Source organism: Trachemys scripta, chromosome 3, assembly GCF_013100865.1.
Source record: "Trachemys scripta elegans isolate TJP31775 chromosome 3, CAS_Tse_1.0, whole genome shotgun sequence".
Taxonomy (NCBI): domain Eukaryota; kingdom Metazoa; phylum Chordata; order Testudines; family Emydidae; genus Trachemys; species Trachemys scripta.
The window spans coordinates 57,310,248-57,329,231 of NC_048300.1; the positions used below are offsets into that span (position 1 = coordinate 57,310,248).

The 18,984-nt window shown below is 41.8% G+C and overlaps 1 protein-coding gene across 4 annotated transcripts in view; it reads left to right on the forward strand.

The window, feature by feature from the left end:
* Positions 1-18,984, forward strand: part of KIF6 (kinesin family member 6) — a 270,556-nt gene that overhangs the window by 192,634 nt on the left and 58,938 nt on the right. The window lies entirely within an intron of this gene.

Here is an 18,984-nt window from a genome sequence, read left to right on the forward strand (position 1 = left end):
ACTAGTTCCCAGCTGATGACAGGAGATGTGGTCATTTTAAGTACAAACTTTGATTATTAGAAATTCCATAATGTGAAAGCCAAATATATTCTTCATTTGGGGCTTTAGGTAATAGCTGTCACTTATCTGAAGTGGAGCGCAGCCCTGTTGAAAGGTGTTTAGCATTTGCAATCCAGAATATGATGCGGAAAATATCCAAATACTGTGTGGTTTAGAAAGATTGTAAACTGTGCGGGTCAGGGATTGCACTTACCTGTGTATTTGTAAAGAACCTAGCACAACTGGGCCCCAGTACTGATTGGGCCTTTGTGCTCCACCTTTATACATTTAATAAGTAGGAATGTGAGACTCCTATGGGAAGGGTGAGTGTTTAAACAAACAAAAAAATTAGAAGATCTCAGGGTTTCAAGAGAAATCTCTCTGCACCAGGAGGAAAACACCTTTTTATCTTGCTCTTTTCAGAAGAAACAACACTGTAGGATTTTAATATTCCTGGGAGCCAAATGCTTTCTCTAGTTCCTAGCCCAAACAGCCAAGCTCTATGCTGGGGAAATCTTCACTGGTCCTGAGAGAAAGAATCCTTTTCCACAGACTGGCAATATAATCACTCAGAGCATTACCATAGCTGTAAGCTTCGGAGCTTTGGTAGAACCCCACTTGCAGATTAAGACCACTTTACTTCTGAATGACAGCATCCACACTGGAGTTTGGGTGCTTTAAATTCACACCTTTAGTTCATTCAGCTTAAATTTCCTGAGTATTCCCATGTAGCACATGCCCATAGAGTATCCTGCTAGGCAGTATGTACCAGCAAAATGCTGTTTTACAAACCCAAAATGAGAGCCACGCTCTTTGAGTGGCTATGTTTAATTTGTTTTAGTGGATCCCAGCAAAATCTAGAGGAAAACGTTGGCTTTGATTGCAGTATTGTTTGCTTTTCCTTTTCTCAAAAGATAGTCAGAACTGTTGACAAAAACACTGGAACAGAATTGTGATTTTGCAGCATTTACAAACATTTGTTGTTAAATAGTTTTTCTCATCAAACCCTGTATTGAGATAATCAAAATATTTACTGTTTCAATATTAACACTGAAGAATGTGAATGAATCAGTAGCAGAAAATAGCCAGCCCTTCGATCACTGGCTGCCACTATGCACAGATCATTAGAGCTGTGCTGAACTTCAAGATACATACCTGCCATCCACAGGTAATTCTAATAATAACCATCCATAAAGATGCCAAAAGGTTCCTTTCAAAAATCAGAACAGAAAGCCCTTTTCCCTCTACCTGTTTCTAAGGAAACCCTTTAGAAGACTTTACTTATTTGTTTGTTATTGTTTGCTTTAAATTTCCTGTGACACAACATACAGATTGCGGATTTTTTCATTAAAAAACCCCTTTTCTAAAAGCTTTAATTTTTTTCTAAAGCAAGGTCACTGCCATTACTAAAAAGTACAGTCATCTAAACAAACTTAGTTGCCTAAAGTTTGATTACTTTGAAAATGTTGCTGTTCTAGTGGTTAGAGTGGATGACTAGGATGAAGGAGCTGTATGTTTCTCTTCCTGATTCTACTGCAGTCTCACTGTGATACCTTGGTCAAGAAATTTAACTTCTCACCTCAATTTCCCCATCTGTAAAATGGGAATAATTTCCATCTTTGTAGAGTGTTTTGAGATCCTTGAATGAAAGTCCAAGATAGTATTATTATTATTATTGTTACTGTTGTTGTTATTTTTATTATTATTATTGGTCTAGAATCTGCTTCCAATCCATTGTAAATGCAGTTTTCTCTAAGATACAACCAACTTTTCCTAAAAACTCACTCTGGGCTGAAACTTGGAATTCAAGTCCTCACCTTAGGTGTGTTTTTTGTTGGTTTGTTTTTTTAATAGTATCAATTTGTACTAACTTTAGTTTCAATTGATCTGGTATTTTTCAAGTGATAGGCAGACAAACTCTCATTTTGTGGTTATAAATGTTTTTCATGTATTGTATAGGCTTTTAGGCACCAATCCTATAAAAGGATCTGTGTGAGTGTACACAGCTGAACTCCACGCTGATGAGAGTGTCCACCTTCATGGATCACTTCAAAATCTCGGTCACAGGCTGTAACATAGGCTACTTTGTTAATAGTTTCAAAATATTAATAAAATGCCAGAGGATTAAGAAAGAGATCATAGTGCAAAACCACTTTCCCAGAAGAATTTTTTTTTTAATAACTACATGCTGGGCATATGAAATCTAGTACTGTGGTATTATAATGTAGGTTGTATTGAGCTAGTCCTTCGGCCTATCAGGGCCTTTTCAGATCACCTCTATTAATAAACCTGCCTATTAGCACCTCTCAGACAATTATTAGATCCCTAGGGTCAAGAAAGTTTCTGTAGCTAAACCAGAGCAATTAGGCCAGTTTACATAGTTAAGCAGTCTGAAACAATTTTCCAGTTAAGCCTGGCTCATTCATAGTTTGCGTATTCAGACAAAGCAACATTATTGATGCCACATAAGGTTACTAACCTGCCAATATTATACTGAAAAACCTGATAGGGGCAATAATAGTCATCTGGGCCTGCAGCTAGGTCTTTAATTCACTTTTATTGTTGTTTTGGTTTCCTTAAAACATTCCTGGCTGAGTTGATGTACAAAATCAAGAACAGATCCCATCAATATCAGTTTCTTCTATTTCCAAGTTACACTTAATAATATAAAACTATGCACCACAGAGGTCATTGGGGGAACCTCCTGGTAAGCCACTTGGTGCAATGTAGAACCCATTTCACATGGTCTGATTATATACAGTGATATTGACAGTAGTTGGCTGTAACCTAAATTTGTATCCTGTGTGTCATAACTACCCTCTCATTCCGACTTTCTTTTGGAAGTATTGCAGTATTTTGCAATAGAAGTTATGCAAAATACTGCAACCACTTCCCAAATACATCAGCATTTTGAAAAACACATAAGGCACTTGGAACTGAGCAAAGAAATTCACAATGTGACTTTTTCTGGTAGGCTTTTGTGGTTGCTGTTGTTGATTTCACAAAAAGATAAAGGAAAAACATCCTAGGAGTCAGTGGGAGTTTAACTGCAGAACGACTATAATATCAGTAATAAGATACTGCAGCTAGCATTCCTCTATTTTAATTCCTCTCTGCAGTTGCACCACAGAGAATCAAATCCTGCCACCCTTATTTATACTGAATAGTATCTTACTCTGTGAGTAGTTCCACTGATTGCAGGGTAGTACTCAACATGAGGAAAGGAGGCAGAATCTGGACTATCATGAATAATAATAATAATAAAACTGTAGGGTATGGTCACATAGTCCAAACCTCTGAATGCAAGAATCTCTATAAACTTCTAACCTTTTGTTCTCCTACTACTCCATGATCTGCACTGGTTTTGCAATAAGCATCTGGGTGGACTTCAACATGTTGGGTTTTTTAACTCATAAAGCACTAAATGGTTTGAGATCTGGTCACCTGAGAGATTGTCTCTTTGCCCGTGGTATGCACCACAAATGAGATGAAGAGAGGTATTTGAGCTGGAGCTACTTTAATATAAATGAGAAGGAGCTGCTGGCAGGGTGCAGTCCATAAGAGGTCCTCAGCTTTGGAACCTGCTCCCCACTTGGTCTGCCAGAGCCCAGCATTATTAACCTTCTGTGCATGCTGCAAGGGCCATTGATTTTTTTCTCCTCTCCAAGATTGTCAAGGAGAGGCTGATCTGAGGTGGATATAGTTATGTGCAGTTCCTTGTTTATTCTGATTTTTAACTTATGGGTAAGGTGTTCAGGGCACAGGATGGGCACCTATAGTACAGTTTTGGGCGGGAGGGAGTATCCTCCAGGTTAAGTCTTGAAGCCTACTAGAAGGCCTCAAAGGCCGTGATACTATCACAATTCCACTCCCCAGGTGATCCTATCCACAGAGAATCCCCACAGCAGGAATTCTCTTTTCCCAGCACACTGAAAAATAGTGCTGCACAACAGTTCTCTCCCACTCTTCTGTGAAAGATTTTGGAGAGGCAGGACAAGAGGGTCTGCAACTGCACAAACTGCTGGTCAGCATCCCCAATCAAGTGGCAGCAAAGAGGCCGGGAGCACTACTTCAGAGGAATTAGAACAGAGAAGAATTTGGCCCATTGAGGAGACTTTAGAAAATATGCTCTGTACAAGGAAAATTAAGCTGGTCTATTCTTACTGAGTTTAGTGATTAAAAGAGCTGCTCACACGCAAGCATGCAATAGGCACATGTACAGTAGATGCATATATGATTAGTAAAGATTTCCAATGCTTCACTATAAATGTCTGTTTTACTTGGGATGTTTATACCACTATTTGTTCTAATTTTTCCTGAGGAAAAAATTAGACCAAATGGTATTTGAAAGCCCAAAGGGAGGCAGCTGTTCCTTTTAGTCTGTCCAGAAATCAGCTAACGCTATAATTGAAGCTGTTTGAGGAAAGGCAAACTCATGTGGGAGTAATAGCTGTGCAAGCAAACAACAGGCCCTCTAGTAATGAAAAAGGCTAGGTGGGTGGATTATGTGCATGTGATGTTGACTGTGCAACCGTACCCCCAGGAATGTTGTGATGTTTCATTGGTCTGCCTTCTCTGAAACGTTATGGTGAGGCTGCTTAATGCATGAGATCGTATGATATCCAAGACAATCATACTCTTCGGTGAGGCCAAAGAGCTACTATTAGAAAATGAGATTACAGTATAATTAATTTTTTATACATAGCACTTATATCATTTTCACAATACATTGTAATACTGCCAACGATAGAGTAAGGCAGTGAGAGTTGTTGTGGGGGCAGTAGCACAAGAAGAAGTGTGAAGGGCTAACAATAAGAGGAGGCAAAGAATAAAATATTGGTCAAGATTGTCCACTGCCTTACATTTTATGCAGCCTTTTATGTGAGTACCAAGTGGGTGTAAAACACTATTGCCTCAAAACTCTCCACTCACACCAGTGGCAGGGTTTTATACTCACTTTGCACTGATGTAAATGATGACAGAAGTTGCAAGACAGTGGAAAATCAGAACTATTGCTTAGAAAAAGCTTTATTCAACTAATAGTAAGGTTTAGACCCACAAAGAAACAACATCGAAGGTTAAGGCTACTATTCCAGTCAGATTACCTTTGTTCCTGGGTATTGCAATACATAGGGTATGTCTAGACTACGAAATTAGATTGATTTTATAGAAGTCGATTTTTTATAAATCGATTTTATACAGTCGATTGTGTGTGTCCCTACTAAGCGCATTAAGTCGGCGGAGTGTGTCCACAGTACCGAGGCTAGCATTGACTTTCGGAGCGTTTCACTATGGGTAGCTATCCCACAGTTCCCGCAGTCTCCGCTGCCCATCGGAATTCTGGGTTGAGCTCCCAATGCCTGATGGGGCAAAACCATTGTCGCGGGTGGTTTGGGGTACATGTCATCAGGCCCACCTCCCTCCCTCTGTGAAAGCAACGGCAAACCATCGTTTCTCAACTTTTTTCCTGGGTTACCTGTGCAGACGCCATACCATGGCCAGCATGGAGCCCGTTCAGATCACCGCGGCAGATATGAGCACTGTAAACACCACACGCATTATCCTGCAGTATATGCAGCACCAGAAACTTCAAAAGCAGGCAAGGAAGCGATGGCAGCGCGGTGACGAGAGTGATGAGGACATTGACACAGACTTCTCTCAAAGCATGGGCCCTGGCAATTTGGACATCATGGTGGTAATGGGGCAGGTTCATGCCATGGAACGCTGATTGTGGGCCCGGGAAACAAGCACAGACTGGTGGGACCGCATAGTGTTGCAGGTCTGGGATGATTCCCAGTGGCTGCGAAACTTTCGCATGCGTAAGGGCACTTTCATGGAACTTTGTGACTTGTTTTCCCCTGCCCTGAAACACAAGAATACCGAGACGAGAGCAGCCCTCACAGTTCACAAGCGAGTGGCGATAGCCCTCTGGAAGCTTGCAATGCCAGACAGCCACCAGTCAGTCAGGAATCAATTTGGAGTGGGCAAATCTATTGTGGGGGCTGCTGTGATCCAAGTAGCCAACGTGATCACTGACCTGCTGCTATCAAGGGTAGTGACTCTGGGAAATGTGCAGGTCATAGTGGATGGCTTTGCTGCGATGGGATTCCCTAACTGTGGTGGGGCGATAGATGGAACCCATATCCCTATCTTGGGACCAGAGCACCTTGGCAGCCAGTACATAAACAAAAAGGGGTACTTTTCAATGGTTCTGCAAGCACTGGTGGATCACAAGGGACGTTTCACCAACATCAACGTGGGATGGCTGGGAAAGGTACATGACGCTCGCATCTTTAGGAACTCTGGTCTGTGTGAACGGCTGCAGCAAAGGACTTACTTTCCAGACCAGAAAATAACCATTGGGGATGTTGAAATGCCTATAGTTATCCTTGGGGACCCAGCCTACCCCTTAATGCCATGGCTTATGAAGCCACACACAGGCACCCTGGACAGTAGTCAGGAGCTGTTCAAGTATAGGCTGAGCAAGTGCAGAATGGTGGTAGAATATGCATTTGGACGTTTAAAAGTGTGCTGGCGCAGTTTACTGACTCGGTTAGACCTCAGCGAAACCAATATTGCCATCGTTATTACTACTTGCTGTGTGCTCCACAATATCTGTGAGAGTAAGGGGGAAATGTTTATGGCGGGGTGGGAGGTTGAGGCAAATCGCCTGGCCGCTGATCACGCACAGCCAGACACCAGGGTGGTTAGAAGAGCACAGCAGGGCGCGCTGCGCATCAGAGAAGCTTTGAAAACCAGTTTCATGACTGGTCAGGGGGCTACGATGTGAAAGTTCTGTTTGTTTCTCCTTGATGAAAACCCGCCCCCTTGGTTCACTCTATTTCCTTGTAAGCCAGCTGCCCTCCCCTCCCCCCTTTGATCATGCTTGCAGAGGCAATAAAGTAATTGTTGTTTCAAATTCATGCATTTTTTATTAATTCATCACACAAATGGGGGGATAACTGCCAAGGTAGCCCAGGAGGGGTGGAGGAGGAGGGAAGCACCAGGTGGGGTGGTGGAGGAGGGGAGGAGGGAAGGACAAGGCCACACTGCACTTCAAAACTTATTGAATGCCAGCTTTCTGTTGCTTAGGCAGTCCTCTGGGGTGGAGTGGTTGGGTGCCCGGAGGCCCCCCCACCGCGTTCTTGGGAGTCTGGGTGAGGAGGCTATGGAACTTGGGGAGGAGGGTGGTTGGTTACACAGGGGCTGCAGCAGCGGTCTGTGCTCCTGCTACCCTTCCTGCACCTCAACCATACGCCGGAGCAGATCAGTTTGATCCTCCAGTAGCCTCAGCATTGCTTCCTGCCTCCTCTCATCACGTTGACACCACCTATCATCTTGATCCCACCACCTCTTCTCTTGCTCCTGCCACCTGTCCTCTCACGTGTCCCTCCTGTCCTCCTGTCATTTTGTACTTTCCTGCACTCTGACATTGTCTGCCTCCACACATTCTGCTGGGCTCTTTCAGTGTGGGAAGACTGCATGAGCTCAGAGAACATTTCATCGCGAGTGCGTTTTTTTTCACCTTCTAATCTTTGCTAGCCTCTGGGACGGAGATGATAGGGGGAGTATTGACACATTTGCAGCTGTGAGAGGAAAAAAAGGGAGAGTAGTATTTAAAAAGACACATTTTAAAGAACAATGGGTAGACTCTTTCACGGTGAACCAAGCTGTTAACATTACATAGCACATGTGCCTTCTTTACAAGGTCGCATTTTGCCTCTTATATTGAGGGCCTGCCGGTTTGATGTGAGAGACCACACGTGCAGGGCCAGCGGGCAACAGAATTCGGCTTGCAGGCAGACATAAGTCACAGTCTTTTGGCTTCTTTAACCTTCATAACATGTGGGAATGGTTTCAAACAGCAGCGCCCTCATTTCCCATACCAAGCACCCGTTGGGTTGGCCATTTAAAATGAGGGGCTGCGGTTTTCGGGTTAACATGCAGCACAAACCCAACTAAACCCCCCCACACACACACACAATTCTCTGGAATGATCGCTTCACCCCTCCCCACACTGCACTGCGTGGCTAACAGCGGGAATGATTTCTGTTCAGCCACAGGCAAACAGCCTAACAGGAACGGCCACCTCTGAATGTCCCCTTAATAAAATTCCCCTATTTCAACCAGGTGACCATGAAAGATGTCACTCTCCTGAGAATAACACAGAGAGATAAAGAACGGATGTTGCTTGAATGCCAGCAAACTCCGGGACCATACGCCTCCATGCTTTGTTATGCAATAATTCCAGACTAAGTGCTACTGGCCTGGTGTGGTAAAGTGTCCCACCATGGAGGATGGAATAAGGCTGCCCTCCCCAGAAACCTTTTGCAAAGGCTTTGGGAGTACATCCAGGAGAGCTTCATTGAGATGGCCCTGGAGGATTTCCGCTCCATCCCCATACACGTTAATGGACTTTTCCAGTAGCTGTACTGGCTGTGAATGCATCCCAAGTCTTCAGAGCAAATTAATCATTAAACACACTTGCTTTTAAACTATATATTATATTTACAAAGGTACACTCACCAGAGGTCCCTTCTCCGCCTTCAAGGTCTGGGAGCCCGCCTTGGGTGGATTGGGAGGGTACTGGCTCCAGGGGATAAACAGTTCCTGGCTGTCGGCGAAAATGGTTTCTCCGCTTGCTTGCTGTGCGCTATCTTCAACCTCCTCCTCCTCCTCATCTTCCTCATCCCCAAAATCCACATCCTTGTTGCGTGAGAGTCCATTGACAGAGTCCACACACAGGGGTGGGGTAGTTGTAGGGGTACCCCCTAGAATGGCATACAGCTCATCATAGAAGCAACATGTCTGGGGCTCTGACCCAGAGCGGCCGTTTGCCTCTCTGGTTCTTTGGTAGGCTTGCCTGAGCTCCTTAAGTTTCACGCGGCACTGCTGCGGGTCCCAGTTATAGCCTCTGTCCTTCATGCCCTTGGAGATTTTTTCAAATATTTGGGCATTTTGTCTTTTGGAACGGAGTTTGGCTAGCACGGATTCCTCTCCCCATACAGCGATCAGATCCAGTACCTCCCGTTCGGTCCATGCTGGAGCTCTTTTGTGATTCTGGGACTCCATGGTCACCCCTGCTGATGAGATCTGCACGGTCATCTCTGAGCTCGCCATGCTGACCAAACAGGAAATGAAATTCAAAAGCTTGCGAGGCTTTTCCTGTCTGCCTGGCCAGTGCATCTGAGTTGAGAATGCTGTCCTGAGCAGTCACAATGGAGCACTCTGGGATAGCTCCCAGAGGCCAATACTGTCGAATTGCGGCCACACTACCCAACTTCGACCCAGTAAGGTCGATTTCAGCGCTAATCCCCTCGTCGGGGAGGAGTACAGAAATCGATTTTAAGAGGCCTTTAAGTCAACAAAAATGGCTTCGTCGTGTGGATGGGTGCAGGGTTAAATCGATCTAACGCTGCTAAATTCGATCTAACTCGTAGTGTAGACCAAGGCATAGTCTCATCTGGCAGGAGAACTCCTGCATCCTTTAGCAGATGCAGTACTCTGTCTGAGTTAGGGATGGACTAATACCATAACTCTGAAATTTTATGTTGTTGGTTTTAATGGCTTGAGTTCAAACGCTATATTAAGTATATTGTATTTTTATTTTTGGAGCTCCTGTTTCTTAGCCTGGGGTCCATCAGCATTTTCATTTTCTCCCTTCTCCTTGCCACTGCACACACACGCATATGCACACACATAATCTCACTCAAAGAGAAGATGGTGCTTTATAAGTCAAGGACACCTAAAGAATGAATCCCAGGTGTCCTCATCTGCTATTAATATCCTGTTTGGGGATTGCTGAGACTTCAGTCTCTTTTCATCCACCTGGCATATGAAACATCTGAAGAAAATCTTTTTTTTTTTTTAATCTCTGGTTAGTAATAGTGTCTCTGAAGGCAACTTAATCAAGACACAGCAAGTGAATGTGACAAACAAGGAAGGAGTTGAGCATAATGAAAATAAGCTTACACAGCTACATGATTGCACAGCTCAGTGGTGTGTGATGGTTACCAAATCATCTCCCCTTTTAAAAAACTTAATAAAATCAGCTATTCCTAACTGCCACGTTAACCTAGCCATTATTGTATGGCTGAGTTTTTGTAGATGTCACAAGAGAAGTAAGTCTTTGAAGGGTGATAGAATTGTGGTCTTAAAGTTTTGCTCATGGAAGTTGTGGAAGAAAGCATGGAAACTTGTTGGAGAACAGGCAAATATGCCTTTGAGGCTGGCATAGTTATCACAACAGAGGGGTGACACAAAAAACTGTGTTACGATGCATGCTGTGCTTCATGAAGAGAGAATCAGAGTCAAATCCCAGTCCTGTAAGAGTTAATGGGAGTCCAGTCCAAAATGCCTAAAGGTCCTATTCTTATCTTGCTGTATTCATGTAACTTTCTTGTGGGAGCATCAAGGTAGAGAAGAGTAATTTCCTGCATATATTCACCCTATGTCACCCTGGATGTGTCAAAACAAACAAACAAAAAAAACCCTACGCATGTACCAGAATAACTGTCCACTGGAGGTGGGGAAAAAGGGAAGGGTGCTATACTGATATAACTCTACCTCTATAGGTATAGTTATTATACCTGTATAACTCTATTGGTATAACTGATAAAATTTTCCTGTGTAGATAAGGCCTTAACTAAGATTAAAACAATCAGATTTCTCAAGACAGAGATGTTGCAAAACACCATTGAGGCAATGTGTGGAGTTACAGTTGAAGAAGTCAATTTTGAGCGTTTTTTAACCTCACTTGCCAGTATAAATTACACACTTTGAGAAAGAACTAATTACTTAGGCAACAGAATCCCAAGGAAGATTGTAGGAATGTTGTATGAATAGCTATGTCAATATTATATGGATTTAAATAATTGCAGAAAATTATGTGTGAGCCAAAAGCATTTTTAACTTTGTAGTGGAAGGGCATATAAATTCACAAAGGGTGAAATTCACCCTCTGTTGAGGGACAATACAATGCCTATGCACCATTGAACTCCTGACATTAAGTGGGACTTAAATGGAGTGTAGTCTTGCGCTGGCTTTCTCCACAGAAATGAATTTCACCCAAAGCGCCTTACTGCTTTCTAGAAGCTCATTATTAGTATTATTATTTATTGATTGCCTGGTAATGTAAAAGTCAAAACACTAGCTCACCGGACATAAATTGTTCTAGCCATTTAGGAAGTGAGAATGCAAGCAGGAAAGAATTGTCCAGTTTTGGAATGCATATCCAGTCTCTAGCACAGGATTCTGAAATGCATTTTGTTTTAATGAAATAAACATTGAAACTTCATAGCTGCTGATTAGTGTAATTCGCTGTTCTAGTTTGCTTCGAGAAAGTCTCAAGTACTTTTCCAGTCTTATATCTGATTTATATGTTCAATGAATTTTATTGGAAGTGACTAGTGCATAACAAAAATTGTAAAATTAGGATTAAAAGAGTACTGGGAAACTCAAAAAGAAAAAAAAAGTTACATTCCAGAGGCAACCCTAGATCAAATGAGAAGCAAGCAATTCACAAGTAAATGAATCCAGTATGAAGATTTAATGAACAGATAACTCCACTAAAAATACCACTACACAGTGTTTCCTCCTTCAGGTAGTATAGTATGAATTGTTATCTCTAGCCAAGACTTGTAAATTCCATGGAACAAATCCTGAAGTTCTTACTTAAGCAAAACACCCATTGAGGTTGGCAGGAGTTCTGCTTAATTAAGGATTGAATAAAAACTCTGAAAAGACTTCTGCATTTGGCCCCATGATTGCTATTTCAATTGGTAATAAGCAGCAAACATTAGGTTTATTAATACAGCAACAAAAATTAAAAACTTATTTTGTGAAACATACATATTGCACTGAATTTGCATTCTGATAACTGCAATCTATCTGCATGTCTTCCCCGGCTGTAAAAGCTTGGATGGGAATCTGTAGGTCATTCAGACACCCTCACATCTTTCATGTGATTAGGAGGAGGCAATGCAGATCCCCTGATCTCAGTTCAGTTAAACCACAGTTTGTCACAAGTGTGTTTCTAGTCATGGCTGCTTTCCTGCAAAATTCCATTTGCCAACAGGGCCTGGTTGTTGAACCATATTCAGGCTTTGATCAGGATTTACCCTGAAGAGTTGCCACAGGGATTCTGTGATCTTCAATTTGAAGCTTGCCTCTTTGAAATCATAAAAGTAAACAAAGGCCCCAATCCTTCAAATACATTAACACACATGCTTAATTTTACAAACATGAGTACTCCCATTGATTTAAATGGGACTACTAACGTATATAAAATTAAACGTGTGTAAGTGTTTGCAGGTTTGGGGCCTTCAGTCTCTGTTTGTTGAACTGTGCCCCCTGCTTGCCGGCAATGGGGTGCAATAGCATTGTTTCCTTTTGCCACCATGCAGATAAATAATATGATCACAGTTTTGGTGGTGTTACTGCATTTCTCCCCTCTCTCTTCTCCCATCCCAAAACAAGCAAAGGGGAAATTCAGTCAGCAAAGCAACACACTTAACATTTCTTCAGGCAGAAGGAGAACCCTGTCTTTGTTTGTCACCGAGGTGCTAGCACAATTGCATGAGGGTACAGTAAATTCCTCATCCCTGCTCTCATTTCCCTCTCTCCTTTTCCCCTGACCTCATCCTTTTTGTTCGTATGTTTGTTCCTTATGGAGACCACAATCGTCCGTTTCTCTATAAAATACTTATGCTATGGACAGTGGTATAATAATCCATAAACACAGGGAAAAACTGACTACTTCTGAGTTGGGGGGGTTCATTATTATTTCATTGACTTTATAGTGCCTATCATATGCGTTTGTCATTCTGTACAATTTAAAATGATGGTTAAATTAAACTATTCCTAAGGGGCCAAGCAGTCAGTCACTAAGGATAGTTTGGTCTCCATGTTCATTTAATTATTGGCCTTTCTGCTGAGACTGTTAAGAAGAGTGGCAATTGGAGCCAATTGTGACAGTATTTTTTATTATGTGAACATCTGTCCACAAGCAACTGGACTCAACCCACCAAATTCATTTCACATAGACCACCAGATAGCTTTCCGATAGTAATCTCTTTCACTTACAGTCATCCTGAGTTGTACTTATGTTGATGGTCTGGAGGGCAAAGGCTCCCAAGCTACACAAAACATTGAGAACCTCATCCAACTCCCACTGAAGTTAATTTCAGTGGAAATTTGACTGGGACCAGTGGTTCTCAACCTATTTACCATTATGTGGGCAGCATCCGATACTACCTGTGTGGCCCTGAGGATGTCAGATGGGCCACAGCTTTGTACTGATTGGGCGCAAGTGGCCCGTGGGCCACAGGTTAAGAACCATTGGACTGGGACCTTAGATACTCTGGTGATAAATATCATAAATAAGGCCAGATCCCCTCTTCCTTTTTTTCTTTCATTTATTTAATATGAAATATTTCCATCCTTGGTCTTTTAAAACTGATCAGAAAAGACTGATCATTAAAAGGTCACCTAGATCAGCTTTCTAGTGAGATTAAATTTGCATTTCTAGAGTAAAACAACTATGTTAATATTTTGATCACATGTACAGCAGATTTGCTGTCATTTTAGGGCCTTTATCTAACGCCATATACAATCTTGCACCAATACTGTTATCCAGAGCCATAATGAAAGAGAGGAAGGTTAGGACTCTAGACTGGGACTCTAGATTCAACTCCTAGCTCAGCCACAGACTTGATACATGATTTTGGGCAAGTCCCTTGATCTCTCTGTGCCTCAGTTTCCATCCGTAAAATGAGAATAATAATCCTTCTTTTCTTCTACACTTTGTCTGCCTTGCCCATTTAGATTGTAAACTCTTCCAGGAAATGGTTTTGTCTCTTCCTTTGTGTTTGTACAGCATCTAGCACAATAAGGCTTTCATTCCGACTGGTGGGCTCTAGTAATATAGAGAAGTAATAACAGTACCATGGTTTCACTGTGCAGCAAAGGCAGGAGTAAACAGTGTAATAAACTTGCTTACAAAATTATGCCATACAGTCTAAATGTGGTTCTAGTTAGCAAACTTCCAGCACTATTATAAATGGCCTTCATAATCGTGCAGAGTCAAAACACCAGAAGGTAAAAACTGTCCTTTTATGGGCTGGGTGTTAAAACTATTAATTTCTAATTTATATATGGGAGGGCCATTGGGTCAGTGACCTTATTGATGAGAAGGATACAGGACAGAGAGTCCAGTGGTAAAGGTGGAAAACTGAAGTTTCTGAGTTGTAAGATCAGTATTTTCCAGAGACTTCCTAATACTCCAGATTCAGCAAAGTTGGTGCTCGCTAATGGTAAGGCAGGTTTTCCCTCATGGCGGTGGTCTTTTCCCTAGCATGCAAGCAAATTTTCAGCCATAGGAAGACATGCCATGTTGTTATTAGGTGTTGTTCTGCAGTGTTCTGTGTAGAGGCAGTGGTCCTTGAAGAAGGAGCTGTGTGAGCATCAGGGGAGTTTGCTGTCTGCTTTGGTCTCTGGTTAGAATCAGGGCCGGCTCCAGGCACCAGCGAAAGAAGCAGGTGCCTGGGACAGCCAATAGAAAGGGGTGACATGTCTGGGTCTTCGGCAGCACTTTGGCGGCAGCTCAAGCGCTCCGCTTTAGTCTTCGGTGGGAATTCGGCAGCAGGTCCTTCACTCCATCTCTTCCTCTTCGGCGGCAACTCAATCGGGGGGTTTTTTTCTTTTTCCTTTTTTTTTCTTCGCCGCTTGGGGCGGCAAAAAAGCTGGAGCCGGCCCTGGTTAGAATCAATCCTTGATATGGAATGGCTCTCTGGGAACCTGGCGTTAGTGTAGAAATTAGATTTTTGAAAGAAGAGATTGACTGCATGCTGTTTGATCAGCCCTGTTTGAGGACTGGTGTGTATGCATAAATAAAGCAAGTTACACTTGGAGTATACCCAGACTGTGCATCACTGATGTCTCCTCCACTGGGGAAGCTAACCTGCAAGGTCCCAGATGTCTGCTACTACTTGACAGAGGGATGACACTGGTGTCAGAACAGAATACTGGTGTCAGAAGAAGGGGCAATGATAGCATATGTTACCATACATAATCTGAGATAAGCAATGTGATGTTTGCTCTTCTGGACTGTCACTTTTGACTAACATAATCAAGCATATTATCCCTGAGAAATCTCCTACTATCTGAGAAAAAAAAAAGAAACCAATAGGCTACGGGAGCAAATAGTCCCAGATGTAATTTCTCACCTGGGAGTTTATTCAACATGGCCTAGTGCCTGGAAGCCCCAGTCTGCTTCTGATCCCTAGGCTAGTTTCAAAGTCATTTTGTAATAAACCAGACATGTTTATGTGTCCATCAAAAATAGCAGTAGCTAGTTAGAGTTGAATGGCAGACAATCTTCAGATTTTTTTCTCATTACTTCCTTGGCCTGGTAGTTTCAACGTAATGTTGGAAAAAATATAGTTCAGTGTGTATTTGTTTTGTATAATATTTCTAAGTGCCATTCCCTTGTGATTGCAGTTTTGAAATCTAGCTCTAAAATGTTACATCCTGATATTTGAAATGATAGGATTAAAAACAAAGGAACTTGGGCCGACATAGTTATAGCACTATGTGGTGTGAAAAATCCATACCCCTGAGCACTGTAGCTATGCCCAACTTAACCTCCAGGGTAGCTAGGTCGACGTGAAGAATGCTTTCTCCTACCTAGCTACAGTTGCTTGGGGAGTTGGAGTTCCTACAGTTACAGAAAAACCCCTTCTTTTGTTGAAGTCTGCATTCCTGTTACAGGGTTATAGCAGCAAAGCTACTGCACCATAGCTATGCTACTATAGTCTTCATCATGTAAACAAGCCCCGAATTTTTGCTGATTTTATTTCTTAATCACCTTGTCATTAGCTGAAGTTTGCTATTCATTAGAAATCTAAATTACCTCTCATTGCAGGATACTAACTATTTTTCGATTTGTTACTACTCTTTAAATTTTAATTTATTCTCCCCTTTGTGTATCTCTCTTTCCATTAGGGGAGTATCACTCATCATTCACCATGACCTGTTGTATTAGAGAGTTTCTTTCTGTTCCTAATGATGTTTCAGTTGTGATTTTTTGAGGCAGAACTTAAATAAAACTTCTCCAGAGCCCTGCAGAGCACCATATGGAAAAGCTCCAAATTGACCCCAGAGCTTTTGAAATGATCTCTTCTTATTCAGGTGGTGTGGCCCACAACAGGCTTGATACTACCAATTTATTTCATGTAGGTCAGCAGCCTTTGGTTACTACCAGCTCACACTCCCTGGTGATTCAATGCAAGTGTCATAATAATAAATTTATTGTCCATTTCCAGTGTGCAGAGCCTGGGTTTGGGGGAGTTGTTTGTTTGTTTTTTAGTTATATTTATCTCACTATGTGGGAATTTATGCCTAGAATTCCATGTAAAGTACATTGCAAAGTAGCTCAGAAGCAGTATTACATGTGGGAACAGTGCTGGAATTGTGAGATTACACTCAATTAGCATCTTTATTCTTAGCAACCTGTGGGGCTATTATAATGAAATAATGTTGCTATCCCCAGATAAATGGCTATATTTAGAAAACTAATAGTAAGCAGAACAACAAGAAAATGGGGAAAACAGACAAGAAAATCGACTCTGTTGGTGTGTAAAGTACTGTTCCACCCTTCTCAAACCAGGAGAGAACTTCAGCACCTGTTCTTGTTTCTTTTAATTACCATACACATTGTGGGCCAGATTCTTGGCTTTGCTCTATCCCATTGTGCCATTCAGGTGATGCAAAGGGAAGCAGACTGACCTCAAGCCCCAACCTGGAGATTCCCCCTGTACGGGGATCTCCCCAGCAGACATAGTCTCCTTCCATGCCTCTTACCTTGCATGGTTGCAGGGGGCATGCTTTGAAGGGGTGTCAGAGCAAATAGAAGGAGAAGTCTGGGTGCAATGTGCTCCATCAGTCCCCAGCTGGCATATCGTCCATTATTCTAGCCAACACCCAGGGATGGGGCTGGTTACAGAATCAGTGAACCATAGCAGGCTTTCTGACAACCCTTTCCCCCTTTCTGCTGTTCCTAATGGAAGCTGGATGCAGCAGCAAATCTGGCCTGGTGTGGAAAGTCTTAAGAGCAGTGTACAGAAAGTCTAGAATATTTGGGCCCACTTTGGCCAGTGTAAGTCCTCCAGATTTCAGTGGGAGATGTACCTTCCTGTGCTAAGGCAGAATGTGGTCTGTTGGTTGATTATAGCTTACAGTAAAGTAATTTAACAATACAAACTTTTACAACTTCTTTCTGACATTTATAGAAATGGCAACTCACGTTGGGGACAGCATGCGTGCTGTATGCAATCTTTTAATTAGAAAAAACTATTTGCCAGATAAATTATTCAGCAAAAATAGCAAAATTAATTTAATAATGTATCCAACTAGCTCTACTGTACTTTAAAGAGGAGCCTTATTAAATTAATAGAGCATTGAATTGAATTTCCCATCCTAGCCTAAGATTTTTAATATTTGTTTTAGATTTGAGTTAGAATATCACTTCACGTCTGAGCTACAATCTGATCATAAAAAGAAGCATCTTTGCTTTCTTTTTATTACAAATGATTATCCATTCTTGCAAACAAAAATGTTTTTTTGGGGGAAAAAATAGGCTCAGTAGAAACAACAGTGAACAAATTTTGCTTTTAGTTATACTAGTGTAAACCAAGGTGACTTTACCAACATCATTGAAAAAACAATGAACTTGGACCAAGAGCTTTTAGTAATGGAAAATTTTCTGTTCACAGGCTACCTGCAGAATAAAAGACAGGAAAAGTGAAGACAAGGTGGGTGAGGTAATATCTTTTATTGGACCAACTTCTGTTGGTGAAAGAGACAAGCTCTTCTTCAGGGTTGAGCTCTATGTAGATTGAAAGCTTGTCTCTTTCACCAACAGAAGCTGGTCCTGTAAAATATATTATCTCACTCACCTTTTCTGTCTAATATCCTGGGACCAGCATGACTACAACGCTGCAAACGGAAAAAGTGAAGTCCTTCGTGCATTTTATCACTGTGTTTTGCTGCTTTATCAGGTTAAAATCAAGTTCTTGTGTGTTTAATCTAGTACATTTTTCTCTTGGGGGCGAAGATGCTAAGTGATGATTAAGAGCTAACACAATGGGAGGCACAGCAAAGGATCTATCACATTTCTATAGGTTAATTTACATTGTGTTGTTTGTTTTTTAAAATCTGCAACAGTGTCTTACATAGGAATTTTTCCTTTTTCCATTTTTTGCATGCCTTTACTGAGAGCTGGACGACTTACATTGATTATTTTTGTCTTAATTCTGGGCCTAGCATAAATCATAGGGCTTGATTCTCCACCCCATTTACACCAGCTTTGCACTAATATAACTCGTTTCACCAGTGAGACTTCAAGAGTGCGGAATCCGGCCCACAGACATTAGAGATGGTAGCTTCCTGTCGCTCTCTGTCAGAGAGGGATTGTTCCCTATCATGCACATAGTCTTATAGAGTTATGTGACTCATTTGCTGATCTGGCAGCATTCACACAACTGTTGTAGTAAAATATAACATTTTATATTTTCTAATTTGATTACTTTTTTAATCAGGTAGGATTAGTGGTGTCCACACAGCTGTTTTTGTATGTTACAGCAGTAGAGCAGTCTACAAAAGTGATCTATCTACTTCTTACAGCACTGTATATTTAAGGTTGAATAGAGCTTTCTGCTTAGAGCTGATCAAATCAAAGTGCCCTAAAATCCATATGCATAGTCAGATTGGCTTGAAAATTGCTGTTCTGCCTGAGGAGCCAGGGTAGACTTAGCAGATACCCTATTTGACAAAGTATATGTCATGTATCTACTTTTCAAAGGACCCTGTTTCAGATTTCACCAGGATGCTAATATGCATGTAACCCTCAAAAAGACACTTCTCAAGGGTTCAGTGTGTATTGGTACA